Here is a 21,560-nt window from a genome sequence, read left to right as displayed (position 1 = left end):
AAAGAAGGACGACAATTTCTTGATGCTTTCTCACTTAAAACCGATTAGGAACGTGGTATTGCTCTCGAGTAAAAGATATCCAATTCATACAAGCAAAACTGATTTGACAGCATTTTAGAAAAAGGACAACATTTTTTTTTCAAGCAATGGAAGTACAGATAACTGGGATGTGGTGGGAGAGTAAAATCGAGAAACGTACAACATCATGCTTTGTTTAGCCCCTGGAGATCTGCAGCCTGCAAGATTCAGTACTAGAACACCAATAAGCTGCAATTCAATCTCAAAGTGATACTTTAATCACAGGGCATTCCTTTAATCAAATTGGGAAAATGGAATGTCCTAACTGCAAAAAAAGCTTGCTGGAGGATGGTGGTAATGCCTCATTATGTTGAGAATGAAAAGCAGACAATATATCCTGAAGGTGGTTGGTTTTGTTCCTTTGTAAGACATTTCTCACAGAAGTGATAGGCAGTAGTTCTATCAATGTTGACATGTACATGATCTGTGGTGTTGTGAAACAAATGTTTCAAGGAGGTTCAGTTGTTCTAGTCTAACTATATGAGTCAACCTGTCCTACTTCTCAAATATTGTTCCATATTTCTCTTAAATTGCAAATACATCACCCCATTTGTACCATCTGTGCTCGCACCAAGATCCAATTTTATTTTCTGAGCATCCAAAATCTCAGGACTTTGCCACCATCATATTTTAACCACTATCCCTTCACTCGTCTTAGCTTCAGTTATATGATCTTCAAAATGGGGTGGTGTCCTGTTCTAGAGTCCTTAGCCCTTTACCATTACTCTGCATTTAATGTCGGGCAATTGAAGAAACTTTGACTCCTGAGACAGTGGTCATGATTGATATAGTCATAAGGTTGGAGTTTGTAACTTCACTGTCACTCCTGAGTGCTGAGGAATATTGTCATTAAAAATAATATTACGAATGTATATAGAGAAGTCATGAGATGAGATTGATGTCAGCACAAATGAGGATAACAAGGGAATTCACAAATGATGGATGCAATGTTTTATGATAAGCCTCACACAGGATCTGTCTGGTTTCAGTACTGGCCTTGTTATTATACTATATATCACTATGTTCTCTCTATATAATTTATTCCACCTAGAAATTACTATTGGGAATATCATCATAAAAACCATATTCTTTTTTATTGCCTTCATTTTTAAACATTGGATTAAGGAATCTGTGTATAAAGGATGGCCATAATTTGAAAAAGCATGTTCACTAGAGCACACCGAGAGTTGTACACAATGTTGCTTTCCTCTGAAACAAAAGGAGTAAAAAGATAGACACTGCAGAGCCAATAGGTTCTGAATTAATGACAAAACTGCTTGGCAACAACATTCTGATCAGCTATTGGTGGTGCCTGGGTCATTGTCTAAAAGATATGATTCTGTGAGTGTGACTATGTCAGGCTGTTGCTTGATTAATTTGTGAGACTGCTTTCCCAATTTAGTCCCCAGATGTTAATGAGGCACAATTTGCAAAGTTGACAGGGATTTGTTTGTTGTCATATCTGGTGCCTAGGAGAAAGTGAGGACTGCAGCTGCTGGTGCCTAGAGCAGTCCCAGGTGGTCAGTCCAGTTTCATTCCTTTTTTGAGATTTTATAGTATTTGATCCAACTGAGCAGCTTGCTAGGCTATATAAGAGTATATACGCTGGAGGCTAGAAGAGCACAGCAAGCCAGGCGGCATCAGGAGATAGAGAAGTCGATGTTTCAGGCGTAACCTGTTTTCAGGACTCTTCAGGATATTTCAGAGGGCAGTTAAGAGTCAGTTATGTTGCTGTGGATTTGGAATGACATGTAGGCCATAGGACAGCAACTTACTTCCTTTTCCTCAAGGGCATTATTAAACCAGATGAGTTTTTCTGTCAATTGGCAATGATTAATTGTCATCATTAGAGATTTCTAGTTCCAGATTTTTATTGAATTCAAATTTTATCATCTAATATGGCAGGATTCAAGCGCAGGTCCCCACAACATCAGTCTACCTTTGGATTACCATTACAGTGACAATGTCATTATACCATCACCTCCCAATAGCTTTCAACATTTTTCAGATCTGCAAGGCATTGTTGTTCTACAATGACAGAGACATTTTCTTTCTCACTCTCTCAAATCTTGTTACTTGTCTTTTTCCACCCATAATATCTGTGTCAAACTTTGTCTTTTTATCTGACTTAGCTGCAAGTATGTGTGTGTAGGTGACTGAGATTTTTAAAAATAACGCATTTAACTGAGGCAGTAGTGAATTCAGAAATCTTTCTTTTTACTGCCATTTTATTAAAGTTGTGTGTTGTAATAAATACTTATTTTTGTTTAATAATGATAAATAGTGTGAATTGATTTTGCTCTGTGTAGCAGTCAGTCAGTCAGCAGTAGTCAACTTGGTGGCCTCGCTGGGACCTCATTTATTTAGTGTTTGTTGTGGGACATTGGGCACACTCTTTCCTATCAAATGCTGTTTGTTCTGAATCAGGTCACCCTATTGTTCAGGAATTCAATATTTGCATACAATATGTAAAAATGAGAACCGGCAATCCACGTTCAAAACATTATGTAGTCTGACCATTAAGAGTGGCTGTGTTTTAGGGTGAGTTACAACTGGTCGTTCAGCTGTCACACCTTCTGTACATATCCCTACAGCACAAAACATCGTGCACTGAGTTCCGAGCTTTCCTCTGTGTCATGCAGAGGACTTTCAGAGCTGACGTGTGCCCATAGCACTCATTACAGCCGAGACGAGATTTATTGATTCGCACAGTGAAATTTTATTCATTAATTGCATTTCTATTACCTTCAGGGACTGACAGGGAAGCAGCTGCTTCACTCCTGGGCGGCATTCGTTGAGGGCTAGGGCTGCAGATGAGTTCTGTCATTTTCAATGTTGTCCTCACTGGTCACAAGTCAGTCCTTATGCTTTTCCTCCAGTGGAGAATGAAGTAAATCGATGCTGCCCGAGAAACTTCGTAACTTGGCTTCAGAAGTTTTGAGATGCTGGAGTTATCCTCACGAGAAGAGTGGCAGTTTTTTTTTTAAGTTGGGCATGAAGTGCATGGATATGGCAAGTGAGGATTAGCAGTGCTTCCATTCTACTGCGAGAGTCAGTGCTGTGCATTTGATATTGATACGTTTACAGCACAGAATGTGAGCCATCACAACTGGCTAATGAGTAGCCATCCAGTCTAAAACTATTTATCAGGTTTTGGACTATAGTCTTATAGTTTCCAGCACTTTAAGTGCATATCAAAATATCTTTTTAAATATTATAAGGGTTTCTGCCTCTACTAATCTTCCAAACAGTGAGTTAACAATCCCCAACATCCCTCTGTGTGCCAACATTTCTCCTTAAATCTTGGAACACTTCCACCAAATCTGCACCTACTTATTCCCCATTTCTGAGTGATGCATAGATTTTTCAAAATACACTTTATCTGGGTCCCTTTTATAATTTTATGCATCTCAATTAGAGTTCCCCCTACTTTGCCTATTTTGGTCTAAGGAAAATAATCCCAGTCTGACCAATCTTTCTTCATAACGAACATACTCAAGGCCAGGTGACATTCTCGTAAATCTCCTCTGGGACCTTCTCTTGAACATTTACATCCTTTTCTCTTCTGCTGTGACCAGAATTGCATGCAATACTCCAGCTGTGATCAAAGCAGTGTTTTACAGATTTCCAACATATCCTCCGTCCTCCAGTATTCTAAGCCTCTTAATAAAGGTGTATACTTCATATTCTGTCTTAACCACATCATATACTTGTCCGACTGCTTTTAGGCATCAATGGAAGTGTACTCCAAGGTCCCATTGTTACTCTACATTTCTCAGTATGTTTCCATTTACTGTGTACTCCATGATTTAGTTAGTCTTCCCCAAATGCATTACTTCTCCGTTCTTCCGATTGCTGTTATTCTGCCCAGTCTCTCCTCTTCATTATCACCCGTGCGGACAATTTTTGTATTCTCTGTAAACTTCTGAATCGTACCCACTTCACAATCAAGTCCTGATATAGATCAGGAAAAGCCATGGATCCAGTACCTAGCCTCGCAAAATCCAACCAGAAACACCTCCTTGATTCATAAAAGCACCTATTGATCCGTTTCCTTTACTTTCTGCCTCTGAGCTGATTTTGAATACAAGTTGACACTTGGGCTTGGATCAAATGTGAATTTATTTTTGTGATCAATCTACCATGTGCATTATAGTGTCCCTGAACAGGTTGAGAAAGCAAGTCATATGGAATCTTCCAAAAACTGAAGGTTCTTTTGAACCACATCAAGTGTATTATCCTTATTGACCTTCATTGTTGGCATACTACATCATTTAAACCTTCCCTTGACACATCCAAATTACTGTTGTTCAGTAATTTTTTTTATATATGTATATATGTAATCACCTCACCTTACCTGACTCCCCAAAGCCTGTTCACCATCTAAAGGCCCAAGTCAGGAGTGTGATGGAATACTTCTTTACAAAGCCACTACCAGTCATCTCTCTCTGATGAAGGAGCAACCCTACGGTCCTCTGGGATGATGACAACTTTACCTTCACCTTACCTGCACAGATGTGGAATCTTAATCAACAATGGAGACACCTCAGGCACTGAAGTAAATGCAATGTGCTGAATCCCCGGCTTGAACCAGGGAAAAGTGGATATATTTTGACATCCTTCTGGGGTAGATGGGACTTGAATTTGAATCTTCTGATGCAGAGGGTTGAACACTACCACTGAGCCATAACAGCCTCATGGTAAATTAGATCTTCAGTCAAATTCTGTCTGCAGTGAGCTGTCTGAGCTACACAGTGACCAGACAATTTGTGTGTGTGATATTAGTTGAGGACAATGGGAGATGGGTTCCTTGCTTCTCAAGGTAGTTCTGGATGTGCCCACCATCCAAGGATGCCTTTGCTCGCCTCCAACTTACTCCATTCACTTGGACCCCCTGAGTTGGTCTCTTATCCTCCCTCAACCTCTTCATATCCAATTGTTGCTGTGACATTGATGGCCTCAGCCTGTCCACCCCTCTCACCCACTCCAACCTCTTGACCTTGCAACACACAGCCGTCCACTCCCTCTGCTCCAACCCCAACCTCACCATCAAACCAGCAGTCATGGGGAGTGCAGTGGTAGTTTGGCGCACTGACCTCTGCACTGCTGAAGCCAGCTGCCAACTTGCAGATGCCTCCTCCTACCACTCCCTCGACCACAACCTCCATCCATCACCAAACCATCATCTCCCAGATCATCCACAACCTCATCACCTCAGGGAATCTCCCGCCCACAGCCTCCAACCTCATAGTCATGGAACCCCGCACTGCCCAATTCTACCTCTTACCCAAAATTCACAAATGCCCCAGTCAACCCATTGTCTCCACCTTCTCCTGCCCCAGTGAATCTATCTCCTTAGACTATGACACCGTCCTGTCTCCCCGGTCCAGGAATACCCCACATACATTCAGGACACCACCCACACTCTCCACCTCCTCCATGACTTTTGGTTTCTGGCCCCCAGTGTTTCATCTTCACCATGTCCATCCACCATGGCGAAGGCCTCCAAGTCCTCCATTTCTTCCTCTCCTGCCAACCCAACCAGTACCTCTCCACCAACACACTCAATCGTTTGGCTGAACTGGTTCTCACCCTCAACAACTTCTCCTTTGAGTCCTCTCACCTTCTCCAGACCAAAGAGGTAGCCATGCCTGCTACTTCATCGGGTATGTGGAACCGTCCACCTTCCGCAGCTACACCGACACCATTCCCCACCTTTTCCTCTGCTACATTGATGACTATATCAACATTACCTAGTGCTCCCACAAGGAGGTTGAACAGTTCATCAACTTCACGAATACGTTCCACCCCAATCTCAAGTTCACCTGGACATTCTCGGACACCTGCCTCCCTTTCCTGGACCTCTCCATCTCCATTTCCGGCGACCGACTCATCACGGACATCTACTATAAACCCAGTAACTCTCACAGCTACCTGGACTACACCTCCTCCCAACTGGCCTCCTGTGAAAACACTATCCCGTACTCCCAATTTCTCCACCTCCGTCACATCAGCTCCCAAGAGGAGTAATTCCACTCCAGAACATCCCAGATGGCCTCCTACTAGAAGGACCGCAATTTCCCTTCCACATTGACAACAACAGTCCAGCGCATCTCCTCCACTTTCCACTTGAACCCCACTCCTCCAACTACACCAAGGATAGAACTCCCCTGGATGTCATCTTCTGCCCCACCAGTCTCCGGCTACAACGCATCATCCGTCACCATTTCCGCCACCTACAGTCAGACCCCACCACCAGAGATATATTTCCCTCCCCACCTCTTTCAGCATTCTGCAGAGACCAATCCCTCCGTGGCTCCCTCATTAGGTCCATGTCCTCCTCCATCCCACCCTCTCCTCGCAGCTCTTTCCCTTTGCAGCAGAAAAAGGTGTGTAGTCTGTGCCCATCCCTCTCCCCTCACCTCCATCTACAGCCTCAAAGGATCCTTTTACATCCAGCCGAGATTTTCCTGAACACCTAAACACCTCATCTACTGTGTCTGTTGCTCCCAATGTAGTCTCTTCTACATTGGGTTGACAGAACGCCAACTTATGGTATGGTTCAGGGAACATCTCTGGGACACACGCACCCAACATCCCCACCACCCTGTGGCTGACCACTTCAATGGCCCCTCTCACTCTGACAAGGACATGTAAGTCCTGGGCATCCTCCACCGCTAAATCCAAGCCATCCGATGCTTAGAGGAGGAACGCCTCATCTTCCACCTTGGAACCCTCCAACCACACCGCATCAATATCGATTTCACCAGTTTCCTCATCTCCCCTTTCCCCACCTTATCCCAGATCCAAACCTTCCAACTCAGCACTGCTGTCATGAATTGTCTCACCTGTCCATCTTCCTTCCCACCTATCCCCTCCACCTTCCACTCTGCCCTATCACCATCAGTCCCCACCTTCATTTACCTATCACATTCCCAGCTACCTTACCCCCAACCCTAACCCCTCCCATTTCTCTCTCTACCTCTTTGGGCCCTTCTCCCACATTCCTGAGGAAGAGTTTATGCTCGAAACATCAACTCTCCTGCTCCTCGGATGCTGCCTGAACAGCTGTGTTTTTCCAGCACCACACTTTTTGACTCTGATCTCTAACATCTGCAGTCCTCACTTTCTCCTCGTCCTGGGTGTACAGGTATCTTGAAGGTCAAAAATCAGAGCATGGAATCATGAAGAACAGACAGATGAAAATGTGTGAAAGAAGCCAGTAATAGGTAACATGTAGATGGATTACAATGAAAGGGCATTGAAATGTTTGTGTGAATACCTTATTGGGATAATATGCTGCACACAACTGTTACTGTACTGACTTTCATCCTGACTGTCGGGCTGGGGCAGAAAGTTATATCTTCCTCAGTAACTCTGTGGTTCAGGGTATGAAGCATGATCTGGGACTGAAGCCACTAATCACTTCCAGAAAGGGCAGCTGTGTGTGAGCATGGCCTGATCTGAAAAAGGATAACCTGCTCAATTCTAGTTCATTTGTTGTTTGAGCTTTCAGGTCATCAGGTTGAGCAATGGCTGAGCTGACGCTGGGACATTTTACACGTTGTATCCAACAAAAAAATTAAAGGTTAGAAAAGTGCTGAAGATTAGACCAGACAGAAGCTCCTGGATCACCTTTTAAAGGATGTTATAACCAATAAGAACACAAAATGTTAACCTCCACGTGAAACATATCCATTTTCTAATCGCTCATAATTAGCCCTTAAAAGATTTGTGACTTTTATTTTGGAAATTACATGAATTACATATTATTCTGAATAAATAAGCAATGATGCTGTGACTGATTAATGATTTATATGATACAATCGAGTGTAATTTGAAATGCTTGTTCTAGAAATAAGTGATGTTTCCATTTGACTCTCTTTGCTATCTTGCTATCTTTACTGAGTTATTCTGCAGTTGTCTACAGCTAATCCAGGTTTATTTTATTCTTTCCTGAGATGTGCGTAGTGCTAGCCAGGCCATTATTTCTTGTCCACCTCTATAATTGCTCATCAGAAGGTGACGGTGAACTGTCTTCTTGAACTTCCACAACCTGCCTGGTGAAGGAACACCCACAGTGTAATTTGTGGAGGACTTCGAGCATTTTAACTCGGGGACAATAAAGGACCAGTGATAACTGGGGAATAGTGAGTCACTTTTGTACCAGAACATGTGAATATTGTTACTCCCATACATCTGCAATGCTGATCCTTCTACATGGTGGATGTTATCTGTTTGGAAGGTGCTGAGAAAGGGTATTTAGTGAGTTGAGTTATCGGCTGTGAGACTGATGGATATGGCGTGTGTTAAGCCTTTTTGTTCTTGGTTATTAACAAAAGAAAGTATTTTGGGACTTAGAAGGTTGGGGTGAAATAATGATATTTGCAGATCAGTTTGTAGTAATTTAAGTCTGAGCATCACACAGGAAGAATGTTGCACAGGATTTAATTTTACAGACTGAAGGTGCACACAGGTAATGTTTCTAATTTGTGTTATTACTAATGTGCTAAGTCATTGTTTCAGCATTATTGGTATTTTCATACCAGGAAAGGCTGATGGTATAGCTTTCCCAATCCCTGATGTCTTAACTTTTCACAGCTAAGTGTAGGGAAAATGGAAAAAGAAAGAAAGACCTTGATTTATACCAGACACTGTACAACCTCAGGATATCTAAAAGTAGTTTACAGTCAATGAAGTACTTTTTTAAAGTAATGCTACTTTCTTTAGGCTTCTAATTTGCATTTTTTTTATCTATTGGGTTTACCCAAGGTGTTCCCAACACTTGGTTTTTTTTTATTGAAGCAAGGAATACTACAAAAATATTCCATTCATGGTAATATGAGCTTACACATAAAATGCTTTTGATTGCAAGTGACCTGATGTATTTGGACTTGTCTGAGGATCAAACCAAAACAGATGATCAGCCTGCTTTATCCCATCCTTCAGTCATTGATCTGATGATTCTGTTCCTGAGCTAGCTAGCCATCATTCTGAGGTACATTCTCTCCTCCTTTCCATGCATTCAGCCTGCATGATCAATCCTTGTCAATGACCAGTCTCCAATGATTGATCAGTTTGACCACTGGCAAAAATCCCAAATGTATCACATCTATTAAATGCCAGTTGATTTTGAAGTCATGAGGGCATCTGCTTGTTTTCCTTTGAAAGAGGGCTATCTCTTCATTTTAATGAACCTTGACCCCAAGCCATGCTTGTTGGGATTGCTCATATAGGTCATTTCCTTGCAACTTTTGTATCATCCAATCAACTATAACGTATTCACACAACACGACCCTGTGGTCAACCGCACTTTGTTTGCTCACAAATGATCAGCTATCACATCTAGTGCCCTGCAACTGGTTTTAATAGAACATACCCAGGCATATTGTGTCATTTTGCTGAGTTATAGCATTTAATTTAAACACGCACAGATCCCTTCAGAAGCTGCTCAAGACATAGCCCAGTGTTTATGTCAACATCCAATCAATTCATCTTTCAATAGTGCAGGCTTCATCTGTTATTTTTTTCCTTAATTCAGTTGACCCAGTAAATTTAAGGTTACTATCAACACTTTGGAGTACCAGTCGGGTTAATCTTTCTGTAGTGACCAGCTATATAAAGCATGTGTAATGGGTGGTAGACTGGAATAATATGTAGTAAAGTGTCTACTTGCACTTCTGGCTCTAACAACTGCAACATAATAATTCAGATGGCAGATCAAACAATTACATTTTCCTCACCAAGATGGACAGTATGATCTAAGAATTGGGACTTACTGGAATGATGGTGATAGAATATCAATTAGCACATCTCAAAACTCTTTAAATAGAAGTAATTCTTGAATTGCCTTTGCAAACTGCATGAATATATTTGCTTAAGGAGACTCCACTTTGGTCATTGAGCAGAGTATCCATGCTACAATTTATCTCGTGACACAATTCATTTCTTCACTGATGTATTTCATACAAGTTCCATCATCTGGTCACATGATTTCAGCAAACACATGATTTTTAGGTCTGCCTTCACTTGGAAATATTTTGTCAAAAATAACAAGTACAACAAGACAATTGTGATTGCAATAATGTGCTTACTCTCCTCAGGAGGCCAATTAGGGTTCAGTTACCTCAAGCAAAAAGAATATTTTATTTCAGTACTTCAACAAGTTTGTTGGCTGCTTCAAGATGAGTTGTTGCATTTGTTAGTCCTATTTATTGTGCTGATGGAGCTGTCAATGTTGGGAGTGGAATGATATTTGTCCAGTGTTAGACGGAGTACTCCCAGGTCAGGTATAGTACTTATCAAACAAATTGACAGTGAAGGTACTTCTACACTTTTATATTCTCCAGTGCTGGCGTAAGAACCTCTAAAACTGCACCTCTCTAAATTTCTTTTTATTGATATTGTACATTGCCTGTGTTTTCTTTGACCATCAGTTAGTGTTGAGTTATGAGCAGTTTCTTGCTGCAAGTTTGCAGCCTTCAGGAGCCTAAGCCCTTACAAACTAGTAAGAAGAAAGACGTATTAGAATAGCAATTAATGCAACATGCCAGCAATCAAACTGTTATATATTCCTATATTTACCTTTCCATAAAATGTCACTGCTTTGCATCCATGAGACCCCTACAATCAGCATAATAATTGTCCATCTGAGGGTCACATGTAGTGTGTCTACCAAAAAAACCAATATTTTTTCATTATTATTAATTGTTCATGTGATGTGGACATTGTCCTCCTCTTGTGTTTTATTACTTGACTCAGAGTTTCTACTCTGGTACATAGTGCATGTTCAACTTACTTGAACATCTCAAACAGGTTCACATAAAAAACAAACAAACTAATAGCTTATATCCGCACAGCAATTTAAACACACAGCCCTAGTTTAGTACACTGCCACTCAGACTCCTCATAGCTGCTGCCATGTCCTGTCATCCTGGTCCTTGGCTCATTTGCATTCTCAGCTCTTAAAGTGATCACACAACATCTCCTTTTCTCTCCCAAGATAACATTGAATGTGAAGAATGAGAATGCTTATGCTTTAGGTATTTGTACAACTATTTATGCAGAAACAAGGACTGCAAAGTTTAAGTTTGAGTCTACAATGACATAGGGTGGCTTGACAACCTTTTCAGAACTCGTCATACTTTGCCAGTGACCCATATTTCATACTTGCTTGTTCTCAACTTTTATGTGTGTTGCTCCCTAGTGTCTTTGCAAGTGCAAAGTTGGTTTTTATCATAATGGTCTTCCACACTTTCACTATCTAAGCATATCTTTGTTTGCTCGGTTGGTACATTGTACAATTATTTGATTTTGCTTCTTGTTCTCTACAATATTACTCAATTTGGAGTTGCAAGTTTGCATGCACTGTGTAATTTAGATATCTCAGAGTAACTAGGTTCCTTGGATAAGATGTATGACTCTGTCCTATTGTCCAAAGTGTAAATTAGGTAGTTCCACACCTGCATGTTGGTTATATACCATATTGATTCTCTCGTTTTTCCATAAGTATGTTCTGTTTTTTCTGAGAAATTAGAAGGGTGACTGTTTGGCAGAATTGTCCCAACTTTTCTTTGTTGTGATCTCTGCTGGTAATAGTATTCCAATATCCAGAAGTCTAGTTCTTCCTTGTAGTATATCAACATAGAAGTCCTATTTTGTCATTCTGCATTTCATGATGTGCTTTTAAGGGTGAAAACCATTCACTCAGTGAAACAATTGGATCTGGATGTCATCCATTGACCCGCCAGACGATCGATGAGTTATGCCTGATTTGGCTGCCACCCTTATCTGCTCTGGCCTACCTGTGATTCCAGACCTACAGAAATGGTGGTTGACTCCTAACTACCCTGAAATCGTTTATCAAGCCATTCAATCGCATCAACGCCTAAAATGTCGAAAAGAAAGGAGTAAAACCTAAGGGCCCTCTTGGCATCAATCTAGTCAGAAAAAGACAACTGCAAACACAGCCCCATGTTAACCATGTAAATTCATTGTTGTTGACATCTGGGGACTGGTACCAAAATGCAAGATCTGTTTCTCAGACTAGCCAAGCAACAGACTAACATAGTCATACTCACAGAATTATACCTTATAGGTAACATCCCAGATGCTACCAGCATCATCCATGGTTATGTCCTGTCCCATCAACAGGACAGACCCAGAAGATGTGGGTCGGTACAACAATCAGGAGGGAGTTGCCTTGTGAGTCCTCAAAATTGACTCTGGATCCCATGACGTCTCATGGTATCATATCACATATGGGTAGGGAAACCTCCTACTGATTATCACGTACTATTCTCCATCAGCTGGTGAATCAGTACTTTTCAATGTTGAACATGACTTGCAGGAAATGCTAAGAGTAACAAGGGCACAGAATGTGCTCTGGGTGAAGGGTTTCAATGTCCACCATCAATAATGGCTCGGCAGCAGCACGACAGATCGAGCTGTTCAATTCCAAAAGGACGTAGCTGCTAGACTGGGTCTGTAGCAGATGGTGAGGAAACCAACAAGAGGGAAACTTGACCTCATCCTTACCATTCAGCTGGCTGCAGACATATCCATGACAGTATCAATAAGAGCATCCACTGCACAATCCATGTGGAGTTAAAATCTCGTTTTTGCATTGGAAATGACCTCCATCATTGTGTGGCACCACTGCCATGCTAAATGGGACAGACTTTGAACACATCTAACAATGCAAAAATTGGCATTCATAAGGTGCTGTTGGACATCAACAATAGCAGAATCGCACTCCAACACAATCTGCAATCTCATGACATGGCACATCCCCCAGTCTACCATTAAAATCAAGCCAGGGTTTTAACCCTGGTTCAATGGCGAGTACAGAAGGGCATGCCAGAAGTAGCACCCAGTATCACCAGCAAGGAGATGTCAACCTGAAGAAGCTACCAAAAAGGACTACTTGTGTGCCAAACAGCATAAGCAGCAAATGATTGACAGAGGTAAGCGATTATGCAAAAACAATGAATCAGATTTAAGCTCTGCAGCATTGTCACATCTGGTCGTGCGTGATAGTGGACAATTAACAATTGCCTGGTGGGGGAGAGCGAGGGATGACTGGGTGGAGGGGTGGGGGGGTGCAAATGGATGGACGAGGGACAGCCAGCGGGGGGACAATCACAGGGTGGGGATGGGCGTGGACAGACGAGGGAAGGGGGGGGAGGGGACTGATGAAGAATGAGGTATGACAGACGGACAAGGGACGATGGGGTGAGGGGACGGACGAGGATCGACGGTGGGTGACAATACAAATATCCCCACTTTCAATGAAGGCTGAGCCGAGTGCCTGAGTGCGAAAGATAATGTCTGGGGGCACCCAGAAGGATGGAGCAGAGCAGACGGCAGCCAGCGGGGAAGTGTAGCAGCCAATCCAAGCTCCCACAGGACAGACAGAGGAAATGGAGGAGGAGCAAACCAAGGAGGCAGAGGAGTGGATTCCTGTAAAAAGACAGGAAGAGGAAACCTGGTCAGGTCCCCAAAACCACCCAGCAAAGGGGAAACGACACCTGCATGAGGAGGATACAGCCAGCTCCTCAGACAGTGAGGATGGGCGTAAAGAGGGTCATCACCAGAGGAAGAGACAGAGTGCCGCGGGGAGAAAGGAGGGCAGCACCCCCCCAAACAGGGAATGACAAAGCCTGAGGGGGCTGGTAAAGACCACCCCCCACCTGGTGAGAACCAGGAGGTATCCACCGTCCCACAGCTCCAAGTAACTGGGAGCAGCGATCCTCGGACAGCCCCGCTGTCAGACAGAGAATGGGACTGTGCGAACCCTGGTCCCGACCCGAAGACACCAGAGCAGGGAAAGGTTTGCAGCCTGGAGCCGGACAGCTACCTCAGCCCTGCGAGTGTGCAGCAGTTCACGTTCATCACAGGGATGCAGATAGCTACCTCAGAGAGGTAGGACCAGCAGCAAATGGACACTGGTAACCTGATAAACTGTTAAAATGGGGATAAAAATTGCCAGTATTAATGTGCGTAGCATTAAGTCTGCTATGCGATGTGTCTCTACGATGGCCTTCCTGGCCAACGTTAAAGCCGATGTTATGTTTCTGCAGGAGTGTGGGATACCGCACCTCAGCAGCGACAGGAGATGGTCGAGCTTGTGGGCCCATCCGTCAGTTCGGTCAGGGGACAACGATAGCCACGCCTCCGGCCTGGGTATCCTGTTGCGAGGAGGCAACTTCACCATCTCCGAGGTTAAGGAGGTGGTGGACGGGCGCCTCCTCATCGCCGACGTCATGTACAGGAATGCTCCCCTGAGACTCATTAATGTGTACACCCCAGTGGGTAAGAGTGAACGGTCGGCCGTCCTGCAGCAGCTTCCACTGTTGGTGGCTACGTCCAGGCCGGTCATTCTGGCCAGAGACTTCAATTGTATCATTGATGCAGATAGACGATCTGGCGGGGGGGACAGTAAACTGGACACCACGTCCAGAGCCCTGATGAAAATGGTCAAAGCTGCACGACGTCTTCAGCAGACAGAGCGCAGCGTAGATACACCTGGTCACGGGCAGACGGGTCTATCCGCTCAAGGATAGATTACCTGTTTGTGTCCCGGACGCTCTCGGTCAGATCCACCAACGTCAAGCTGGTGTTCTTCCTTGACCACTGTCTCCTGCTGGCTGACTGTCACCTACAGGACGAGCAGCGGGCTGGTAAGGGAACATGGAAGCTGAACACAAAGCTGTTGACCCCGGGAAACATTGAGGAGCTCAAGAGGGACTACGCAGGTTGGAGAACCGTGAAGCTCCTGTTTGAGTCTCCAGCGGACTGGTAGGAAACAGTAAAAGGGAACATCAAGAGGTTCTTCATCATCAAAGGTGTTCAGGAGGTGAGAGAGATGCGGGGAAAACTGTCCCCGTTCCAGGAAACTATGCAGAACCTGCTCCTGCTGCAGACGATGGGGGTCGATGTCACGGAGGACCACAAGGAGGTGAAGGGCCAGCAAGCCTCGCTCTTTGCCTCGGAGGCCTCCAAGATAATCTTCCTGTCCAGGGTCCACTCGGTGGAGCAGGACGAGACGTGCTCACGTTTCTTCTTTCAGAAGGTGCACAAAGAGAGCTCCGTGCTCAGCAGCCTGAAGGAAGAAGATGGTTCCATAACGTCATCTCAGGCTGACGTCATGAGGATCAGCAAATCCTTCTATGCTAGTCTGTATGACTCGAAGCCAACCGACAGTGCGGCCTCCTAGTCATTCCTGTCCTCTATCATGGAGGTCTTAGACAACAGAACACGGGAGAGGCTGGACCAGCCGCTATCTCTGGACGAGCTGACCGAGGCCCTCGAGTCCTTCGAAAAGAATAAAACTCCCGGAAGCGACGGCTTACCGTTCGAGCTCTATTCTGCTCTGTGGGACTTGATTGGCCAGGACCTGCTGGAGGTGTATGTCAGTATGCTTCGGGCAGGTACCATGAGTGAATCCGTGAGGAAAGGCATCATCATCCTCATCTACAAGCGGAAGGGGGAGAGAGAGGAAATCAGAAATTGGAGACCAATCTCACTATTGATTGTGGATTACAAAATTCTGTCAAAGGTAATCACCAACCGGGTCAGGTCTGCTCTGGGGTCGGTGATTCACCCTGACCAAACCTGTGCTGTGCCAGGCAGGAAGATCACTGAGAGTCTCGCACTCCCCATGGATACGGTCGCCTACGTGCAGGACAGAGGGTTGGACACCTGCCTGATCAGCCTGGACCAGGAGAAAGCCTTTGACAGGATATCACATACGTATATAAGAGATGATCTCTCCAGAATGGGCTTTGGGGAGGGAATCTGCAGTTGGATCAGACTGCTCTACACCAATATTGTCAGTGCAGTCTCAATCAGTGGATGGGAATCAGATAGCTTCCCAGTCAGATCTGGAGTCAGGCAGGGCTGCCCTCTCTCCCCTGCCTTGTTTGTGTGCTGCATAGAGCCATTTGCCGAGTCCATCAGGAAGGATGCGACCCTGAGAGGGTTGACTATTCCTGGCAGTGGGGGCCTGCAGGTTAAGGCTTCCCTGTACATGGATGATGTCGCCGTTTTCTGCTCGGATTCACTGTCCGTGCACAGACTCATGCGCATATGTGACCAGTTCGAACGGGCCTCGGGGGCCAAGGTAAACCAAGGCAAGAGCGAGGCCATGCTCTTCGGGAACTGGGCCGACCAATCCTCGATCCCCTTCACCGTCAGGACTGACCACCTGAAGGTGCTGGGTATTTAGTTTGGCGGGGCTGGGGCGTGCGCCAAGTCTTGGGAGGAGCGTATCAGGAAAGTGAGGCAGAAACTGGGCAGATGGAAGCAACAGTCGCTCTCCATCGCGGGAAAAAACCTGGTCATCAGGTGTGAGGCACTGTCAGTGTTGTTATATGTGGCACAGGTCTGGCATATTCCCAGAACCTGTGCCATCGCAGTCACCTGGGCCATCTTCCATTTTATATGGAGATCAAAGATGGTCAGGGTCATAAGGGACTCGATGTATAAAGATCAGGGCAATGGGGGAAAAAACACACCCAATGCCACCCTCACCCTGATGGCCACCTTTGTGTGTGGCTGCATCAAGCTGTGCGTGGATCCCCGGTACACAAACACCAAGTGTCACTACGTACTGAGGTTCTACCTATCCCCGGTGTTGCGAAGGATGGACCTGGCCTCGCTGTCGCGGAACGATCCAAGTAGTTGGACCGTTCCGTATCACCTGTCCTTCGTGGAGAAATTTATGAAGAAAAACACCTTTGACCACAAGTCCATCAGGAAGTGGTCAGCATGTAGTGTCCTTGAGACCCTTTGGGAAAAGGAGAGGGCAGATCCTATCGAGCGGTTCCCTGAGCAGACTGTCAAAGCCATTTGGTAGAATGCCTCATTGCCAGAACTTTCCAACAATCCTGAAGACATGGCTTGGTTGGTGGTGAGAAGGGCTCTGCCTGTGAGATCCTTTATGCACACCTGGACTCTCTGCCGCATCACACGCTGCCTTTGAAGCGGCTGTGGCAGGGACGAGACTGTCACACACCTCCTTCTGGAATGTGCCTATGCAAAGGAAGTCTGGAAAGGAATGCAGTGGTGTTTGTTGAGGTTTGTCCCGAGCAGTTCCATGATGCAGGACTCCATGCTCTACGGTCTGTTCCCCGGGAAGCACACCGAGATGAACACCTGGAGGATCATCAACTCGGTCAAAGACGCTCTTTGAAACTTGTTGATCTTCCAGCTGAAGGAGTTGATCCCGACTGAGTGTCGCAGACTGGCACATTCCAAGGTCCAGGACTACGTGTTGAGGGATGTGTTGAAGTTTGGGGCAGCTGCCGCCAAGGCGCAGTGGGGAAAGACCACCGTGTAAGGTCTGCCTGCCTAAAGAACAGGGGGCCCACTCTGAAATTGGGCCCCGCTGATGCCTCAGCTAAATACCTGGATGGTCAATGTGCAGACTTGTATATACGAATGATTAATTCCGATCTCTGTATGTAAAGGAATGCAATGAGTGCATAAGAATAGCATGACCAATTGTGTAGATATCAAAATAATTTTATGAATAACGTATATTTTTGAAATTAAAAAGCAATCTTGCTGTATGCTGACTACTGTCGCTGTTCTGGTAACTGAATCTCATCATTCCAAAAGTTGGTGTCCAAATAAATATTTTTTTGCCACCCTTTAGCATTATGCTAGTGCATGACTTTTCTTTGTTCTTCAAGAGATCCTTTTGGGTAGTTTTGATCATTTTTGAAGCTGTAACCAGTTGCACTGTCCGCTCAGCCTCTGCAAGATCAGTCCTTGCCCTTGTCAAAGCACCTACTGACAAATTGATCAATTTATCATTACAGCTGCTGCCTATGAGTATTCAACTGTAGACACTGAATTGTAAGGTTCACTTTTACCCAAAGTGATTCTTTGAGCATTTCCCATTACAAAGCAGGGTCACTCTGGTCCTCTTCAGGCTCTGCTGTAACTAGGGTCATAGAAAAGAACAGCACAGAAACAGACCCTTGGGTCCAACTCGTCCATGCCGACCAGTTATCCTAAACTAATCTTGTCCCATTTGCGAGCACTTGGCCCATATCGATCTAAATGTTTCCTATTCATGTACCCATCCAGATCCCTTTTAAATGTTGCAATTGTACCAGCCTCCACCACTTCCTCTGGCAGCTCATTCCATACACGCACCACCCTCTGCGTGAAAAGGTTGCCCTTTCGGTCCCTTTTATATCTTTTCCCTCTCACCCTGAACCTATGCCCTCTGATTCTGGACTCCCCCACCCCAGGGAAAAGACCTTGTCTATTTACCGTCTCCCAGCCCCTCGTGATTTTATAAACCTCTATCAGGTCACCTCTCAGCCTCTGACACTCCAGGGAAAACAGCCCCAGCCTCTCCAGCCTCTCCCTATCGCTCAAACTCTCCAACTACTTGTCTCCAAGAGCTACTTTTACCTTCACTACCTGTTGTTGTGATTAAACCTAAAATGCATGGTTCTAGCCTTTGTTTAAAAGCTCAATATTCAGATCGAACATCTGTGGCTTTCCAATTCATTCAAGGAAGTTTGGTACTCGTATCATGTTCCCTTGAATTTTTCAAATGTATCAATGATTTATGGTAGCAAGACTTTCAGGGTATGTGTATGTGTGGAGATTCTGCAGTGCAGCTGCTTTGCTTTTTTATCATGATAATTTCTTCGTGCTGTTACCAGTGGCTGAGGTTTTGTTTTGTTAAAATGTAGTTTGTGGGAGTGGCACACAAGGTCAGCTTGATGGCCTTGCAACTTCTACAGAATTACTACTCTTTTGCTGGGCTTGTAAGTATGGTGGGTTCAACATACTTGAATATAAAATGAAATTGTGATAACGCCCTGCTGTTAGGTGGAAAGTCCGCGGATGTTGTATTAACAATGGTGAAGTAATGCTGTTTCACATTAGGGTGTTGTGAATCTTGGAAAGGAATTTCCAGGCAGTGGTGCTTCTGTGAATCTGCTACCCTTGTCCTTTGCGATGTTGTGTTCATTGTTTTGAAAGGAGTTTTTGAAAGAGTCCTGATGTGTTGCTGCAGTGCGTCTTGATCATGGTACACACTACTGTCATTGTGTGCCAGTGATTGAGTCAGTGAACGATTAAGGTGATGGACAGTGTTTGATGTGGGCTGCTTTGTCCATCTATTATTGTCATGCATTTTCTGAGTTATTGGAGCTGTGTTCAACCAGGGAAGGGAGGAGAATTCTCTCAGGCTTGCAATTGATGCATGGCAGGCTTTGGAATGTCAGGCAGGTGAGCTACTCACCTGAGAATTCCCACCATGTGACCCCTTGTATTTCTCACCTGGAAGGGTTCTCCTCCCCTCACATGGAGGATGAAGTTGCCTCAATTTCAGTAGTATTAATGTCCACCATCATTCATGCCTGGATGGAGTCGGTGTGCAGCATTTGGATCCTATCCATTGTTGTGAGATCACTAAATTCTGTCTGTAGAATGTCACTTCTGCTGTATAGTATTCATGCTGTTGTAAGTTGTAGTTTTACGAGTTGACACATCATTTTTCACTATGCTTGGTGTCTCTCCTGCGAGCTCTCCTACACGCATTGTCAAATCAGGTAATCAATTCTGGTTCAATGAGGGTATAGAGCTGAAAATGTGTTGCTGGAAAAGCGCAGCAGGTCAGGCAGCATCCAAGGAGCAATAGAATCGATGTTTCGGGCATGGGCCCTTCGTCAGGAATTCCTGAAGAAGGGCTCATGCTCGAAACGTCGATTCTCCTGCTCCTTGGATGCTGCCTGACCTGCTGCGCTTTTCCAGCAACACATTTTCAGCTCTGGTCTCCAGCATCTGCAGTCCTCACTTTCTCCTCAATGAGGGTATAGTGAAGTATATGTTAAGCCTTGAGGTACAGCTTGTGTTTAAATACACTTCTATGAGCGACAACGTATCTGTGATGAAATTCTATGATTATAAGCAATTATGTGTCATGGATGGTCAGTTTTGAGCTTGTAGATCTGTCCTGAATGTGTCCCATACAGCACAGTGGTGGCTCCACGTGACATGAAGAGATTATCTCAGTGGGAGGGCAGACTTTATTTCCAAAAGGACTGCCCGATAGTTATTCCTGCCAATACTGTGATAGACAGACTGGTGAGGTCAAGGTTTTGCATATGTTTCTCCCAAATTGGTAGCCTCGCCATTTTTCACATACCCAATCTATGTCCTTTTAGCCTCAGCCAGCTTGCTACTGAGACACTCCAGATGATGAACATTAAAGTCCCCCACCCAGAATACATTTTGAGACCTTGTTACCCTCAGTGCTTCATTTAAGTGCTGTTCAACATGGAGGATTTTTGATTCTTCAACTGTGAGAGGATGGTAGGTGTTAAATTTAAGGAAGATTTGGTATCGATGTTTGGCTTGATTCTGTGGAGTTTCTAGTCAATGCTGAGGATCAACTGAAGCAGTCTCTCCTGATTATTTATCAATGTGCCATCATCTCTGGGGCTGTCACTGGTTCAAGAATGTTCCCTTAACGATTCTAATTCATTCAATCTGGTAGGAAGACCTTCCAATTTGGAAGCAAGGACTGCAATTTAGAAAATGTTAATTAGCAGAAATCTGACTGATCATTATTATAGAGAAATCAAAGGAATATAGGCTTGTTGGCCAGTGCCAAATTAAGTCTTAACTTTGTTGCCAAGTTTTTCAGTGGCTCCTGTATATTTTTTGCTGTGGTAGGCTGATGATAATTGTACATCATTCTCCACATGTGGCTTTTTGCTCATTACCATCTCTGAATTGTGCTCAATTCTTCTGTTTGTTTTTCCAGTTAGATTTATAGTAGGTTTGGAGGGAAGTCTGATGGGTTGCTTAATGGCCCGACAGAGGTTGTTATTTATTCATTCATGGGACGAGGACAACAGGTCAACATTTATTGCCTATCCCTAATTGCCCAGAGAGCAGTTCAGAGTTAATCACATTGCTGTTGGTTTGGAGTCACATGTAAACCAGGTCAGGTAAGGATGGCAGTTTCCTGCTCTCAATTAGTGAACCAGATTTTTTTTTTCCCCCAAACAATTGGCAATGGTTTCATGGTCATCATTAGATTCCTAAATGCAGACTTTCATTGAATTCAAATTCTTCTATTTACCATTGCTGAGTTCAAACCCAGGTTCCCAGACCTAAGTCTCTAAATTAACAGTCTAGTGTTAATAAGCCATAGCTACCTACCTAGAGGTTGGTAGCAATGGCATGAAACTTGGCAGTGCTATTGTCTCAGGTGATAAGAGTGAGGAAAATTCTTATTTCATTCTACATCTGTGACAGGATTGACAAATACACTGTTTGAAGCATGAGTAAGGAAGAGGAGATCTTGTAATAATAGTATAAGTTACTGGAACAGTCTCCATGTGGAGTGAGGGGGCTTGGATAATCGGTTTAGAATGGAGGACATCTATCTGAAATTATGATAAACAGGACCATGATAAATATTGAAATCTCTGGTTATCTGTGAC

At 44.3% G+C, this 21,560-nt stretch overlaps 1 protein-coding gene across 2 annotated transcripts in view; it reads left to right on the top strand.

Annotated features, from left to right (window-relative positions):
- The window catches only part of LOC122560006 (cadherin-22-like), an 837,716-nt gene that overhangs the window by 361,872 nt on the left and 454,284 nt on the right, over positions 1 to 21,560 (top strand). The window lies entirely within an intron of this gene.

Source organism: Chiloscyllium plagiosum, chromosome 20 (genome assembly GCF_004010195.1).
Source record: "Chiloscyllium plagiosum isolate BGI_BamShark_2017 chromosome 20, ASM401019v2, whole genome shotgun sequence".
Taxonomy (NCBI): Eukaryota; Metazoa; Chordata; class Chondrichthyes; order Orectolobiformes; family Hemiscylliidae; genus Chiloscyllium; species Chiloscyllium plagiosum.
The sequence above is the reverse complement of the archived record's forward strand: the minus strand, read 5'-3'. Positions and strand labels throughout refer to the sequence as shown.